Consider the following 15,974-nt stretch of genomic DNA (forward strand, 5'->3'; position numbering starts at 1 on the left):
CTCCGTAAAGAAGAGGGGGACTATGTGGGCATCATAGATCCACCATCTCCTGGATGTCAGAACCTCTCTCAAAAATCATGTCAGGGGCTCCAAACCGAAGCACAGCTGGAGATGGAAGTGGCCTAAAAGACTTCCCTCTTATCCTTAAACTTTAACCCCTAGTTCTGGACTTCCCCAACATCGGGAATAATCTTCCTGCATCTAGCCTGTCCAACCCCTTAAGAATTTTGTAAGTTTCTATAAGATCCCCCCTCAATCTTTTAAATTCTAGCGAGTACAAGCCGAGTCTATCCAGTCTTTCTTCATATGAAAGTCCTGCATCCCAGGAAACAGTCTGGTGAACCTTCTCTGTACTCCCTCTATGGCAAGAATGTCTTTCCTCAGATTAGGAGACCAAAACTGTACGCAATACTCCAGGTGTGGTCTCACCAATACCCTGTACAACTGCAGTAGAACCTCCCTGCTCTTATACTCAAATCCTTTTGCTATGAATGCTAACATTTGCTATGAATGCTAACATAAAACAGATACGTTCTCGGGGACCCCCATAAACACTGACACACTCCTGGGGTACCCCACATAAGGGATCTTGGAGGGGAGGATGCTCATCAAACTGCAGAGCATCTTGGACAATACAGCTCGCCCTCCATGACACACTAGTCAACCTGAGGAGCATCTTCAGCAACAGACTGGTTCCACCAAGATGCAGCACAGAATGCCACAGGAGATCCTTCTTCCCCGTCGCTATCAAACTCCACCCCCCTTCTGTCGTGGGGTAGACTGACTTCCCCCCCCCCCCCCCCAAATCTTTGCACATCCCCAATCCTGGACTTTCCACTTTAATGTTTAAGAAGGAACTGCAGATGCTGGGAAATTAAAGGTAGACAAAAATGCTGGAGAAACTCAGCAGGTGAGGCAGCATCTATGGAGGGTCTGAAGAAGGGTTTCGACCCGAAGCGTTGCCTATTTCCTTCGCTCCATAGATGCTGCCTCACCCGCTGAGTTTCTCCAGCATTTTTGCCTACCTTCCACTTTAATGTCATGTTTCATGAATCTTGTTGTGTTTTATGACTGCTGGTAGACCAATTTCCCTCCTGAGACGAATAAAGTTCTATCGTATCGTACATACTGTAAATACAGACACACAGCAATCCCCCACAAGACACATTCCTGGGGACCCTCCCCTGTAAACACAAACACTCCCCTGGAGACTCCCTGTAAACGCTCACCATCTTTTGGGGACAGTTCAAAATGCCAACACATTCACAAGCGACACCCCCACTAAGTACTACTCCAGCCTCTGGGACCCCCCCCAAAAAACAGTGACATTTCACCAAATGATGCCCTCCAAGCACTGATACACCCCCAGGGAATGCCTGTGATTAATGACCATCACACACACTGCCCTCACCAATCCATGCCTCAAAAACATTCAATCCAACCCATCAGACAGGGTCTCTTCTTAACATCATGCTGAGGCTCCATAAGGCACTGGTTTGGCCGCATTTGGAGCATTGTAACCAGTTTTGGGCACCGTATCTGAGGAAGGATGTGCTGGCACTGGAGAAGGTCCAGAGGAAATTTACAATAATTATCCCAGAAATGAGTGGGTTAACATATGATGAGCGTTTGACGGCACTGGGCTTGTACTCGTTGCAGTTTAGAAGGGTGAGGGGAGACCCGATTGAAACTTACAGAATAGTGAAAGGCTTGGATAGAGTGGATGTGGAGAGGATGTTTTCACTAGTGGGAGAGTCTAGGACTAGAGGTCCCAGCCTCAGAATTAACGGATGTTCCTTTAGGAAGGAGATGAGAAGGAATTTCTTTAGTCAGAAGGTGATGAATCTGTGGAATTCTTTGCCACAGAAGGCTGTGGAGGCCACGTCAATGGATATTTTTAAGGCAGAGAAATATAGGTTCTTGATTAGCACGTGTTGTGGGGAGAAGGCAGGAGAATGGGGTTAGGAGGGAAAGATAGATCAGCCATGATTGAATGGCGGAGTAGACTTGATGGGCCGAATGATCTAATTCTAATCCTATCACTTATGACCTGATGATATCTGATGAGACTCAACAAGACGACTTTAAGGTGTACCAGCCTACTCTAGGAGCTTCACTCCTGACACTCCCAGGCCTTTCATCCATCCACTCTCCACTTGTCTGGATGCACGCAACACCAACAACACTCAAGAAGCTCACCAATTTCCAGAACCAAACAGCCTAACTGGCACCTCATCAACCCATTCATTCTCTCCGCCACCATGCACACCTGCCTACAAGACACTAGCCTTACTTGCCCAGGCCGCTGCAATAGCATCTCCCAGATGTACAGGCTCTACCAAAGATCCTATAGCGAAGCATCTTTGGGCTCTACCAACAAGCGGCCAGGAAATAAGGTGCATGGGAACACTACCCCCTGCAGGTTGACTTGAAAATGGCGCCAAACCGGAGACCCTGTATAGGAAAGGAACTGCAGATGCTGGTTGAGTGATTAGCAGAGTGATTTTGGGGGGAGGTTGGAAGAGCACAAATAAATGAAGAGGTGGGAAAGGTTGGGATGGGGAGGGGAGGCACTTATAAAAAGGGGGAAATGGAATACAGCAGTGGAAGAGGTGACACACACACACACCATCCCGGCAATCCCCCCGTGAATAGAGACTGAAGAAGGGTCTCGATCCGAAACATTGCCTATTTCCTTCGCTCCATGGATGCTGCCTCACCCACTGAGTTTCTCCAGCATTTTTGTCTACCCTGTGAATAGACACCCCGGTGACCCCCTGCAAACACAAAGACGCACACAATCTTGGGACCGCTTCTTAAACAGACACAATCCCTTGGAAACATCAACATATTCCTGGGACCGAAGATAGACACAAAAAGCTGGAGTAACTCAGCGGGACAAGCAGCATCTCTGGAGAGAAGGAATGGGTGACGTTTCGGGTTGAGACCCTTCTTCAGACTGAGAGTCAGGGGAAAGGAAAACGAGAGATATAGACAGTGATATAGAGAAATATGGAACAAATGAATGAAAGATATGTCTGACCCATTGGGTTGTGAGATGTCCAAGCGAAATATGAGGTGCTGTTGGAGGAACAGCGGTATGAATATTGATTTCTATAACTTCGTAAACCTTGCATCCCCCTCTCCTCTCTCCAACCCTCCCCCACCCAAATCGAAGGTAGACAAAAGAGCTGGAGAAACTCAGCGGGTGCAGCAGCATCTATGGAGCGAAGGAAATAGGCAACTTTTCGGGCCAAAACCACCCAAATCGTACCCGCTTAAAGTCGTCTTGTTGAGTCTCATTGTCTGTAACTCGTTTTCAACTAGAACACAGCTAACAATGGCCTGTTTCCTTTATCGTCGCTACTTTTTTGCACATCTTTAATTCATTTGTTCTATATCTCTCTGCATCACCGTCTATATCTCTCATTTCCCTTTCCCCTCAGTCTGAAGAAGGGTCTCGACCCGAAACGTCGCCCATTCCTTCTCTCCAGAGATACCGCCTGTCCCGATGAGTTACTCCAGCACTTTGTGTCTGTCTGAGGCATCGGTAAATGTAGAAACAGAGGGTGGGGTTGGGGGGGGGGGTTGGGCACGAGTGAAGAGACAGCCTAAAATTGTTGGACAACTTGTTCTATTTGATCTTCCGTTTGTGCACGTTGAGTTGATTGCATTAGTCAAAACAGGGCGGACCACGTGAAGGTTGCAACCTTCCACCCCACTTGTCGGGTCGAGAGCCATCTTCAACCCGAAACGTCACCTATTCCTTTTCTCCAGAGATGCTGCCCATCCCGCTGGGTTACTCCAGCTTTTTGTGTCTATCTTCAGTTTAAACCAGCATCTGCAGTTCCTTCCTGACAGGGACCTCTGTGTACACCGACACAATCCTGGGACCTCCCCATAAACAGACATATGTCCAGGAACACCTTGTAAACATAGAGATGCTTCTGGAGACGCCCTGTAAAAGCTGACAATACTCCTTGGGACCTCCTGTGACCACATACAGGATCCTGGACTCCCCAGGCAAACACAGACATAGCCACACACGGGCACCCCCTGTAAATACAGACACACACCTGAAGAGCCCCCTCTATACACAGACTCCCCTGCAAACACAGACACACCTCCGGAAGCATCGTGCCCCTGTGGATTCTCTGTAAACAGCAGCGGTAGAGTTGCCAGGTTCATTCTGCCCTACTTTGATAAAAGGAAGCAACTGACAGAAAGGCGTTTTCTTGTAAATGAGGAAAAACGTGTTTTTCTTTCAGCTCTCTGTGATGGAATTTCTTACTCCCCTGGTATAAATATTTTCAAATTGTACTCAGAGAAGGACTTATTTTGTTCACCATTGTGTAAAGCACATCTCAAATACCCTAAAACAAGCAATAACTACATTTTGACAAAATTGTCAGTTGCTTCCTTTTGTCAAAGTAGGGCAGAATTTGGCCTCTGTTAAGGGCCTGTCCCACGAGCATGCGACTCCATGCTTGCATGTAACTCGCATGCTCGTGGGACAGGCCCTTAAAGTTGCCCCGAGCGTGTAGTGTACGGGTGATTATAGGTAGGTTTGCGGACTCGGTGGGCCAAAGGGCCTGTTTCCACGCTGTATCTCGAAACTAAACTAAACCGACACTCTCCAGAGACTGGTGGACACAACATGCAAGAGTAACTCGGCGGGTGAGGAGGCAGCATCTCTGGAGAACATCTCGAGGCCCGAAACGTCGCCCATTCCTTTTCTCCAGAGATGCTGCCTCAACTGCTGAGTTACTCCAGCATTTTTGTGTCTACCTTCGATTTTAAACCAGCATCTGCAGTTCTTTCTTCCACTTTACAGAGAGTCCCATAGCGCAAACACCAACACACTCCCGCACACCTCAGCACAGTAAGCACTGCCTCGCTCTCGGGAACCCCTTGTAAATACCCACACAATCCCGGGACCCCCCCTCAAAAGACCAAAACTATCTGGGGACCCCTTATAATATGGAGACGCTTCCGGGGGACCCCCTGTACACACCAACACATTCCTGGGGACCCCGTGTACACACTGACACATTCCTGCGGACCCCATGTAAACACTGACACATTCCTGGGGACCCCCTGTAAACACTGACACATTCCTGGGGACCCCCTGTACACACTGACACATTCCTGGGGACCCCCTGTACACACTGACACATTTCTGGGGTCCCCCTGTAAACACTGACACATTCCTGGGGATCCCCTGTAAAACGTTATCCCAAGGACCCTTTCATAAACAGAAACCCCTGGGGATCCCCTGGTACGTTACACAAACATACCCCCCCATAGATCCCCTGCAAACACCGACACACTTCCAGGGAATCCCTCTCAGCGCAGACCCCCTCTCAGGGATAGACACAAAACTCAGCGGGTCAGACAGCATCTCTGGGGGGGGAAGTAACGTTTCGGGTCGAGTCCCTTCTGAAACGTCACTTATTATTTTTCTCCAGAGAGGCTTTCTGACCCGCCGAGTTAATCCAGATTTTTGTGCCTATCTTCGGTTTTAAACCAGCACCTGCAATTCCTCCCTATACTTCCCCCCACCCGCGGGACCCCTGTATATACCGATATACTCCCTGCAAACACGAACACACGCCCAGAGACTCCTGTAAACACGGGTGCGTACGCTCCTGGGACATGCTGTAAACACTGACTAATCCGAGGTCGAGGACCCCCTTGTAAATACAAGCACACTCCCGACACTCTCCCACAAAATCCTATGCGATAGCTGGATATAAAACGCATCGGCAGTTGCCTGTCTGGAGATGCAATGTTAGCAAACCTGTTCCTAGCAAACCTCCACTTCCGCACCCCCTCCCACTCCCCACAGCCCATTTCTCTGATGCTTTTCCAAACACAGATCCTAACCCTGCAATCCCATCCCGATGCAACAGCATTGGGAGGGCCCTTCCACGAAATCTATGTCTATACTCTCATATCAAACAAGGTAGGCGGATTCTTGTAACAAAAAACACCCTGCAAACTGCAACACAAGGATTTAATGTGGCCTTGGAACTTTAATCCCATTCCTCCCACACTGCGCTCATGTTACTTTTGGAACCTGTCATTAATATTTTTCCTTTTTCTTGCTTGGAATTTCAGGGGAAAGAAAATGTACTTACCACGAGACACCTGGCTGTAGGAGTGTTTCTGGAGCCGTGTGCAGGCCCAATGTAGTTATCCTGAAGCATGCCTTTGCTTGTTCAGACACTGGGACAAGTAGGAGGCTGTTTCCAGGTGGGACGACTTGGCAACTGATTCACCAATAGACAGTTTATTTGCAAGTCCTGTTTGTCTTTTCTTCAGGCAGGGAGTGAGTCAACTGGCATTCCTGTGGTTTTTAACCTGTTTGAATCTTTCTTCTTCCCGCCTCTTTAGAGCCCCTCAAGCTCAGCACGCCTCAAGTAACATTTCCTACTTGCAAGGAGAATCAACATCGAGGTACATCAACCCGAGCAGTCTTTTATCAACATCAGCACACTGCAGCAGTACAGCGGATCCTGCTGCAACCCTAAACCAGGAGATACCGAGGCCACCGGCTAGTTCCAAGAAAGGAAAAATGGTCAGCTAATAGCTTCAAGCCACAACAAAATGACCAGGAGAATTATGGATTACAAGGGTTTTAACTTTAAAGACTTGCAGGGGGACTTTCCTGCATTGTTTGTTGTTTTCCCTGATGCTCCCCGCCTTTTAACTCTGGGAAACAAGTGATGACCGAGGAGATTATTATCCCAAAAATAGAACGCAGGAAGGAAATGGAGAAAATTACAAATATTTCCTGCATTCAGACAACAAATTGATACCAATTCTTCTCGTTAACTTTCCACGCCAGCTCACACCATTAATATTTTGAGTACACGTGAAAACGGCTCAGTGTGACTTGCAGCCGACAAGGAGGTCCTCCCCCAATGAGTTCAACTTCAATGTATTCTATATGGGTTTATTTTGAACAGAAGGTCGGTGGAATGAGATTACCTGCCCCAGCAGCATGGGGTTCACCCCAACCCATGGTCATCACGGTGTCGCAGCGGTAGAGACCCGGGTTCGATCCTGGCTACGGGTGCTGTCTGCACGGAATTTGTACGTTCTCCCCGTGCAGATTTGTTGGGTAATTGGTCTCTGTATATTGCCCCTGGTGTGTAGGGAGTGGATGAGAAAGTGAAATAATATAGAACTAGTGTGAACAGGTGATTGATGGTCGGTGTGGACTCGGTGGGACGAAAGGCCTGTGTCCATGCTGTAACTTTCAATCAGTTCAAATGCTGCACAACACTAATCCCCAGCTCAACAATACAACATTGTAGCCCAACCCCTCCACCTCCATGGATATCTTTCTTCCCAATTGTATTTTGCACTGTCTTGTTTTTCTCTAGATATGTTATGTGTAATTTATGTATCATTTTATGATTGATTTGTTTTTGTGTGTGTTGTCCGTGTCTCTGCGCCTATGATGCTGCTGCAAGAAAGATTTTTCATTGTGCCTGTACCTCAGCGTACTAGTGAGCATGGCAATAAACTTGACTCGATAAACTCAATTCAATTCAATTTATTGTCATTTCAATTCAATTCAATTTATTGTCATTTGGACCCCTTGAGGTCCAAACGAAATGTCGTTTCTGCAGCCATACATTACAAACAAATAGACCCAAGACACAACATATTTTACATAAACATCCATCACATTGCTGTGATGGAAGGCCAAAAAAACTTTTCTCTCCACTGCACTCTCCCCCCCCCCCATGTCAGAGTCAAAGTCAAAGCCCCCGGCGGGCGATGGCGATTGTCCCGTGGCCATTTAAGCCACGCCGGGTGATGCAAGGTCGCGCACCGGGTCTTGATGTTAGAGCCCCCGGCGTGCGCTCGCAAACTCCCGCGGCCATTCCCAGCCGCGCGGGGCGGTGATGTAAGGCCCCGCTCCAGGTGCTCTTCAACCCCGCATCTCGGGCGGGAGAAGTCGCCGCTGCGGAAGCCCCGAAAAGCGGTCTCCCTCCAAGGACCCGCGGGCTCCCGGTGCCGTCTGCCAAACCCGCAGTTGCAGCCACCGAAACTCCGGGGGTCGGGTCGCAGCAGCGTCCACAACAGCTCCACCCGCTCTGGACTCGGCCAGCTCCGCGACGGTGAGGTGAGTAGTCGGCACCACAGCCCCCGGTCTTCCTGTTGGAGGCCACTCCTCGTTGCAGCCCCAACGACAACGGAGACCCGACAAAGAAAAGGTCGGGTCTCCCGTGCAGGGAGAGATTTAAAAGTTACCCCCAACCCCCCCACACCACCCCCACCCCCCCACACACATACCCCAACAAAAATAACAAAAACTACATTAAAACATAGACATAAAATAATAAAAACGCAGACGGACTGCAGAGGCCGCTGCAGACGAGAGTCGAGTCGAGACTGCAGATGTTGGAATTGTGAGTAAAACATAACTCAGCTGGCCAGGCAGCATCTATGGAGGGAATGAACAGGTACAATTTTGGTTTGGGACCAAGGTTGCCGTATTAGCCGGGACATCCCGTATATATTGGGCTAAATTGGTTTGTCCCGTACGGGACCGCCCTTGTCCCGTATTTGACTGCTACTACTTGGGTCGAAGGGACTGTCGGGTCGCAGCGCCGCGTCCTGCCCCGCCTCACCCGTCCCGACGTAGTGCAGCCCATGGAGTGCAGCAGCAGCGCCTCGCCCGTGGCCCCGTCGGTCGGCAGCCCGGCCAGCTGTCCGACCTTCGGACCTTTGCTTACCGCCGACACCACCACTCCTCCTTCTCACAGCCGATCATCGGTTCATGAGTTGGTGTGGACAACTCATCATTCAACCAGCCACGGCCCAGTTCTGTCAACGAATTGCCGTTGGGAATTTGACCCCTATTTTGACCTTTTGTCCCTTATTTGGAAGTGGGAAAGTTGGTGACCCTATTCGGAACCCTTCTTCAGACTGATTATAGTAGCGGGGAGAAATGGAGAGTTAGGGTCAGCACAAAGCATGTTGACTGATAGATGGGTACAGGTGGCAGGGTGGGGGTGGAGAAGGATGGGATAAAAGGAAATATGGGACTAGGGGATGGGAGAAGAGCATATGGTGGGGGGGGGGGGGGGAAAGGAGCTAGGTGACCGGGGAGGTGGGGGTGAGGGGGCAGTGAATGGGTGGGCACCGGGGGTGGGGGGTGGGGGGTGAGAGGGCAGTGAAAGAAGGCTTGTATGGGGGGGTATTACTTACAATTGGAGCCTTCAATGTTCACACCATTGGGTTGTAAACTACCCAAGTGGAATACGAGGTGCTGTTCCTCCAGTTTGTATGTCTTACTGTGGCAATGCAGGGACAGAAAGGTCAGTATGGGAATGCGAAGGGGTGTTAACATGGTTGGTAACCAGGCATTCCAGCAGGCCTTGGTCGACCGAGCGGGCAAGTGTTCAGCGAAGCGGTCACCTAGTCTGTGCTTGGTCTCACCCATGTAAAGGAAGGCATAGCGGAGGCATCAAATACGGTAGATAAGGTTAGGTGAGGTGCACATGAACCCGACCTGACTTGAGCTGCACATCTATTTCAGGAGGCGAGATGTTGTACAGACTCCCATCTGTATCAATTGCGCTGAAGATGAAATAGAGTCTCAGTCACACAGCACATAGACAGGGCCTGTGTCCCAACTTGGCCTTCATTGATTTAAATGTAAACAACTCCAATCATTTGTCTTTGTCCAAGCACAGTGACACTACAGCCAAGAATGCATAACAACGCCTCTACTTCCTCAGAAGGCTAAGGGAGTTTGGCATATCTCCAATGACTTTAACCAATTTCTACAGATGTATCATAGACGGATGTATCACAGCTTGGTTTAGCAACAACTCTGTACACGACCACAGAAAATGACAGAGAATTGTGAACGCAGCCCAGACATCAGGCAAACCAGCCACCCAACAACTATAATCGACTCCATCTACACTTCACCTTCCAAAAAAAACAAACTCCTTGGGTCAGGCAGCATCTGTGGAAGGAGATTGTCGACAGATGCTGCTTTAGGTCGGGATTGGGTTCAAACTGATGGAACAATGGGGAGAGGATATCTCAAACTGCCTCGGGAAAGTAGCCAACATGATCAAGGGCCGCTCACACTCATGTCATTCCTTCTTCTCGCATCTCCCATCAAGTAGAAGGTACAATGGTTTGAAAGCACGTACCATTAGATTCAGGAACAGCTTCTTCCCAGCTGTTATCAGTCTTTAGTTTTTTCGTTTAGTTTACAGCACGGAAACAGGCCCTTTCAGCCCACCAGGTCCGCGCTGACCAGCGATCCCCGCACACTAACACTATCCTACACCCACTGGGGATAATTTTTACATTTACCAAGCCAATTAACCTACAAACCTGCATGTCTTTGGAGACTGGGAGGAAACCAAAGATCTCGGAGAAAACCCACGCAGGTCACAGGGAGAATGTACAAACCCCGTACAGACAGCACCCGTAGTCGGGATCGAACCCGGGTCTTCGGCGCTGCATTCGCTGCAAGGCAGCAACTCTACTGCTGTGCCACCATGCTGCGCTAACTATTCATATATGTTCAGATTTGCCTGGAAAGGACGCAAAGCAACGTTTTTCACTGTAACTTGGTACACATAATCTAGAACCAATGCCGATGACAATGTGGAACCTCAGGCACATGGCCTCCCGCTGCTGATTATAACGACAGCAATTCCCAGCTGGACTGGCCTCTGTTCCTGGTTATCCATGCAGCAACTCCCTAGGTCAATCTGGACTCAACTCCTAGTCACCTCCCATGACTGGTCCTCACACTGAACCCCGTGATCCTGGGTCTGGTCACCTCATTGACCTCCACAGTAACATTGGGTCTAGTCATCTCACACTGACCCCCACTGTAGTGACCCTGGATCTGGTCTCCTAATTGACCCCATTGACCCGGGATCTGGTCACCTAATTGACCCCATTGACCCGGGATCTGGTCACCTAATTGACCCCATTGACCTTGATCTGGTCACCTAATTGACCCCCAGTAACCCTGGGTCTGGTCACCTCACGCTGACCCCCACTGTGACCTCATTGACCTCAAGTGACCCTGTATAGATACAAAAAGCGGGACAGGCAGCATCTCTGGAGGAAGGAATCAGGCTGAAGAAGGGTCTCTGCCTAAAACATCAGACATTCCTTCTCTCCAGAGATGCTGCCTGTCCAATTCTTCTCTTGTCTTTATGTGCATGGACTCATTACTAACCACCCCTCTCGGATTGACAATGGTGTTAGTGGTAATGATAGGGTCGGCTCTGTGCTGTTAGAAAGCTGGCGGACAGGGTGGGTAACGTCACGGGTCGAGACTCTTATTGGTGTCAATGTCATTTAGATGAGTTAGTGTTATTTATTGGATGGGATACACATCATAAAATAGAATCAGACATGTTCAATAGGGAACAGGGAGAGTCAGTAATGCCACTTTAATTAATTTGTTTCTGTATGTAGATGCTACCTGACCTGCTGGTTTTAGCATTCTTTTATTTCAGATTTCCAGCAAATGCTGTATTCTGTTTCACAGTTCCAGCGTTGTTTTTAATTTCTCTCCTCTCGTTTGGCATATCTCGTGCATACCTCCAGGTAGATCATCTCCAATTTACAAGCTGCTGCCTCCAGCCCATCACAGTCATTCTCTCTGAAGGTAGACACAAAGAGCTGGAGTAACTCAGTGGGACAGGCAGCACCTCTGGAGAGAAGTTTCTGGTCGCGACCCTTCTTCAGACCTTGACCTTGGGTGTAGTCACCCACACTGACCCCCACATTGACCCTGGGTGTGGACACCTCATTGTCCAGTGACCCTGGGCCTGGTCACCCCACACTGACCAAATGACCCTATGCCTGGTCACCCCACATTGACCCCCACACTGACCCTGGGTGTGGACACCTCATTGTCCAGTGACCCTGGGCTTGGTCACCCCTCTCTGACCAAATGACCCTATGCCTGGCCACCTCACACTGACCCCCCTCCCCCAGCGTCAAAAAGAGCATAAAGATTTAAACCAGCATCTGCAGTCCTTTCATAAGTACACATAAAGATGTTGGGCCGCGCTTCCCAGCCAAAAGCGGGCGCCCGCCAGTCCCGCCAGTCCCGACGAGGATGGGATTCGAACCCACGCGTGCAGAGCACAATGGATTAGCAGTCCATCGCCTTAACCACTCGGCCACCTCGTCCGCGGTGCCCAGGCGCCGAGTGCGCGCCTCATCACCGCCGCCCCGGGACTGGGGCCGGGGCCGCGCGTGCGCAGTGGGTGGCGCCATCGCACCTCCACTCGCCCTCCTGCAGCCATGCAGAGTGAGAGAGAGACAGGGAGTTCACTGCTAATGCTCTGTTTCACACACACACACAGCCAATGCACCACGGGCACAAATAAGCAATGCATGCACATTGTGCTGCAGCTGCACGTCCAATAAAACCGGATAAAAATACACAAATGGTGGAAGCACTTAGCAGCTGGGGGGAGGCTGAAGGGTTTAGGAAGGAACTGCAGGTGCTGGTTTACACTGAAGATAGACTCAGAATGCTGGAATAAGTCAGGCAGCACATCTGGAGAGAAGGAATGGGTGACGTTTCAGGTCGAGACCTGGTTCACTGCTGTATCGCTCCTGGAGAGGGAGTGAACTGGGGCCCCATAAGGGGAAAGGTTATGAGCGAACTTTAGAGATACGGCACGTAGACAGGCCCTTCGGCCCACTTAGTGCACGCCTACCGCCACGTCACTGTGGCAGACCTGTCACTGTATAGGGAGGTTTCACGGCACTCGGGTCACGACCCATAACCCGTACTGTTGCTACACTACTCCAAATGGATTACACGCGATTAACTGCAGGTAGGCACTTACCATTGTTTCCATCGTAGCGGGCCCATTAAAACCCGCTGAAATTGTCAATTTTTGCGCTGTAAATAATTATGGAAATCGGGATAAGCGTGTGAGACATTTATCCTACTTCAGAATTCCAAAAGTGAGGAGAAATGACGGTAGATAAAAACAAGAACTGAAGGGACAACAACAGACAGAGTGCTTGGCGAACATTGGCCGTTTGCTCACTGCATTTCATCAACTAAGGCATTATTTGTGTTTTTTCTTGATTCCTTTGGCATCTAAAAAGTTTCAGAAGTGATAAATCTGGCTGTAATTTTTTTTAATCACCCACGGTTCTCGTGGGTTTTTACATACAAAATGAAAACGCATCTGAAGAAAAATTTAGCCAGATTTATCACTTCTGAGAATTTTTAGATACCAAAACGTAAGGTCTCCGGGTGAAAGGGCTTGACGCACAAAGCCGCTCAATCCATCTGGAGGACATCGCAGCCTCCGTTATAGGGGGGTTGCACGAAAGGTCACTGGGTCATAGGGCTCGATGCACTGAGCCGCTAAATCCAATTGGAAGACACCGCCACTTCCGGTATTGGTTATTAATGCTAGAAACACCTACTTTCCTACCTGTTAAAAACCGCCAAAATGTTGAATTTTTGCGCTGAAATAAATTGTGGGAGTCGGGGTAAGTGTGAGCGACATGTACCATATAACCATATAACAATTACAGCATGGAAACAGGCCATCTCGACCCTTCTAGTCCGTGCCGAACACGTATCCTCCCCTAGTCCCATATACCTGCGCTCAGACCATAACCCTCCATTCCTTTCCCGTCCATATAACTATCCAATTTATTTTTAAATTATAAAAACGAACCTGCCTCCACCACCTTCACTGGAAGCTCATTCCACACAGCCACCACTCTGAGTAAAGAAGTTCCCCCTCATGTTACCCCTAAACTTCTGTCCCTTAATTCTCAAGTCATGTCCCCTTGTTTACAATTCCAAACGTGAAGCGAAATGAAGGTAAAGAGAAACGAGAACTGAAGGGACTACAGCAGCTAAAGTGCTTGGTAAACATTGAAAATATTGTGAATTATCGCGTTTGCTCATTGCATTTCATCAAGTAAGGCATTATTTGCGTTTTTTCTTGATTCCTTTGGTATCTAAAAATTCTCAGAATTGATAAATCTGGCTGTAAATTTTTCTTCAGATGCGTTTTCATTTTGTATGTAAAACCCAACGAGATGGGCGATTTAAAATAATTACAGCCAGATTTATCACTTCTGAAACTTTTTAGATGCCAAAGGAATCAAGAAAAAACACAAATAATGCCTTAGTTGATGAAATGTAGTGAGCAAACGGCCAATGTTCGCTAAGCACTTTGGCTGTTGTTGTCCCTTCAGCTCTTGTTTTTATCTACCGTCATTTCTCCTCACTTTTGGAATTCTGAAGTAGGATAAATGTCTCACACGCTTATCCATTTCCATAATTATTTACAGCGCAAAAATTGACAATTTCAGCGGGTGTTAACGGGCCCGCTACGCTGGAAACAATGGTAAGTGCCTACCTGCAGTTCATCGCGTGTAATCCATTTGGAGTAGCGTAGCAACAGTACGGGTCATGGGTCGTGACCCGACTGCCGTGAAACCTCCCTATATGTTGTTAATACACGAAACGCGTACATTCCTACCTGTCAAAATCCGCCAAAATGTTGAATTTTTGCGCTGTAAAAGAATTGTGGAAATCGGGGTAAGCGTGAGAGACATGTACCCAACGTCATAATTCCAAAAGTGAAGCGAAATGAAGGTAAAGAGAAGCAAGAGCTGAAGGGACAACAGCTAAAGTGCTTGGTAAACATTGACCGTGCATCTTTAATAATTGACTCCAGCATCTTTCACACCACCAAAGTCAGGCTAACTGGTCTGTAATTCCCTGTTTTCTCTCACGCTCCTTTCTTGAAAAGTGGGATAGTATTAGCTACCCTCCAATCCACAGGAACTGATCGTAAATCTATTGATCGTTGGAAAATGATCATATGTATAAATATATATGTATGTGTATATATGCATGTATATGTATATATATGCATGTAAATGTATATGTGTGTATATATGTATGTATATATATATATGTATGTATGCATATAAATGTATCCATATGTATGTGTGCATATGTATGTATATACGTGTGTATGTATGTGTATATATGTATGTGTATATATATGTATGTGTATAAATATATATATATATGCATATATTTATTATTACTATATAATTATATATATAATTGCCTTTATGGTTTATGTATATCATCTTACAAGACAAATGAATTAATAATGATTATTTAAATCAAAGTTGCTTCTGATCCATGAGAATAAGCTTTATTATCTCTAACTTGCCTCTCACACACAGACACACATTCATATAAATATATAAAATATAGATACGTTAAATTTAATTTTGTGCAGTGTGTGTTAAAGCAATACAAGGGAAACTGCACAATACAATGCAAGGGAAACTACGCAAAGGAGGGGGCTGTTCCCGCTACAAGATACTCGAGGATCGTTGCTTTGGATCAAAGATTATAGAGGAGCTCCATAATCTTTGCTTTGGATCACAGCGGGTGGCATACCGGAAGTCGCGTGTCGCATTAAGAAATGGCGGCCGTGACGTTCAGTCACGTACTACACGTCAGTCCATTGGATTTCGGAGGAGTGGTCTATCTTGCTCCTCTATGATCTTTGGTTATAGTCAGGAAATTCTTTAGCCAATCCTAATTAAGATAGAAACGAAATTTTGCATACAAATTACAACTTTAACTCAAATGATCCCATTCCAAATATTACTACTGCCTATAGCTACTGGCTTACAGCGCCAAAGACCCGGGTTACGATCCTGGCTACAAGTGCTATCTGTACAGAGTTTGTACGTTCTCACTGTGTCCTGCGTGGGTTTTCTCAGATATCTTTGGTTTCCTCCCACACTGCAAAGACATACAGGTCTGTAGGCTAATTGGGTTGTTTAAATGTAAATTGTCCCTAGTGTGTATAGGACCAATGTTAGTGTGCGGAGATCACTGGTCAGTGCCGATTCGGTGGGCTGAAAGGCCTGTTTCCACGCTGTATCAA

The 15,974-nt window shown here is 47.8% G+C and overlaps 1 protein-coding gene and 1 non-coding gene across 2 annotated transcripts in view; both read right to left on the minus strand.

The window, feature by feature from the left end:
- Positions 1-7,004, minus strand: part of LOC116976727 (serine/threonine-protein kinase PAK 5-like) — a 43,376-nt gene extending 36,372 nt beyond the window's left edge. The window contains exon 1 of the mRNA XM_033026599.1: positions 6,141-7,004. The gene's annotated coding sequence lies outside the window, so the exon portion shown is untranslated. The remainder of the gene's footprint in view (positions 1-6,140) is intronic.
- Positions 7,005-12,119: 5,115 nt separating this feature from the next.
- trnas-gcu lies at positions 12,120-12,201 on the minus strand. Its single transcript has one exon. It is a non-coding gene; the product is annotated as a tRNA-Ser (tRNA).
- Positions 12,202-15,974: the final 3,773 nt, after the last annotated feature.

Source organism: Amblyraja radiata, chromosome 9 (assembly GCF_010909765.2).
Source record: "Amblyraja radiata isolate CabotCenter1 chromosome 9, sAmbRad1.1.pri, whole genome shotgun sequence".
In the NCBI taxonomy this organism is placed as follows: Eukaryota; Metazoa; Chordata; class Chondrichthyes; order Rajiformes; family Rajidae; genus Amblyraja; species Amblyraja radiata.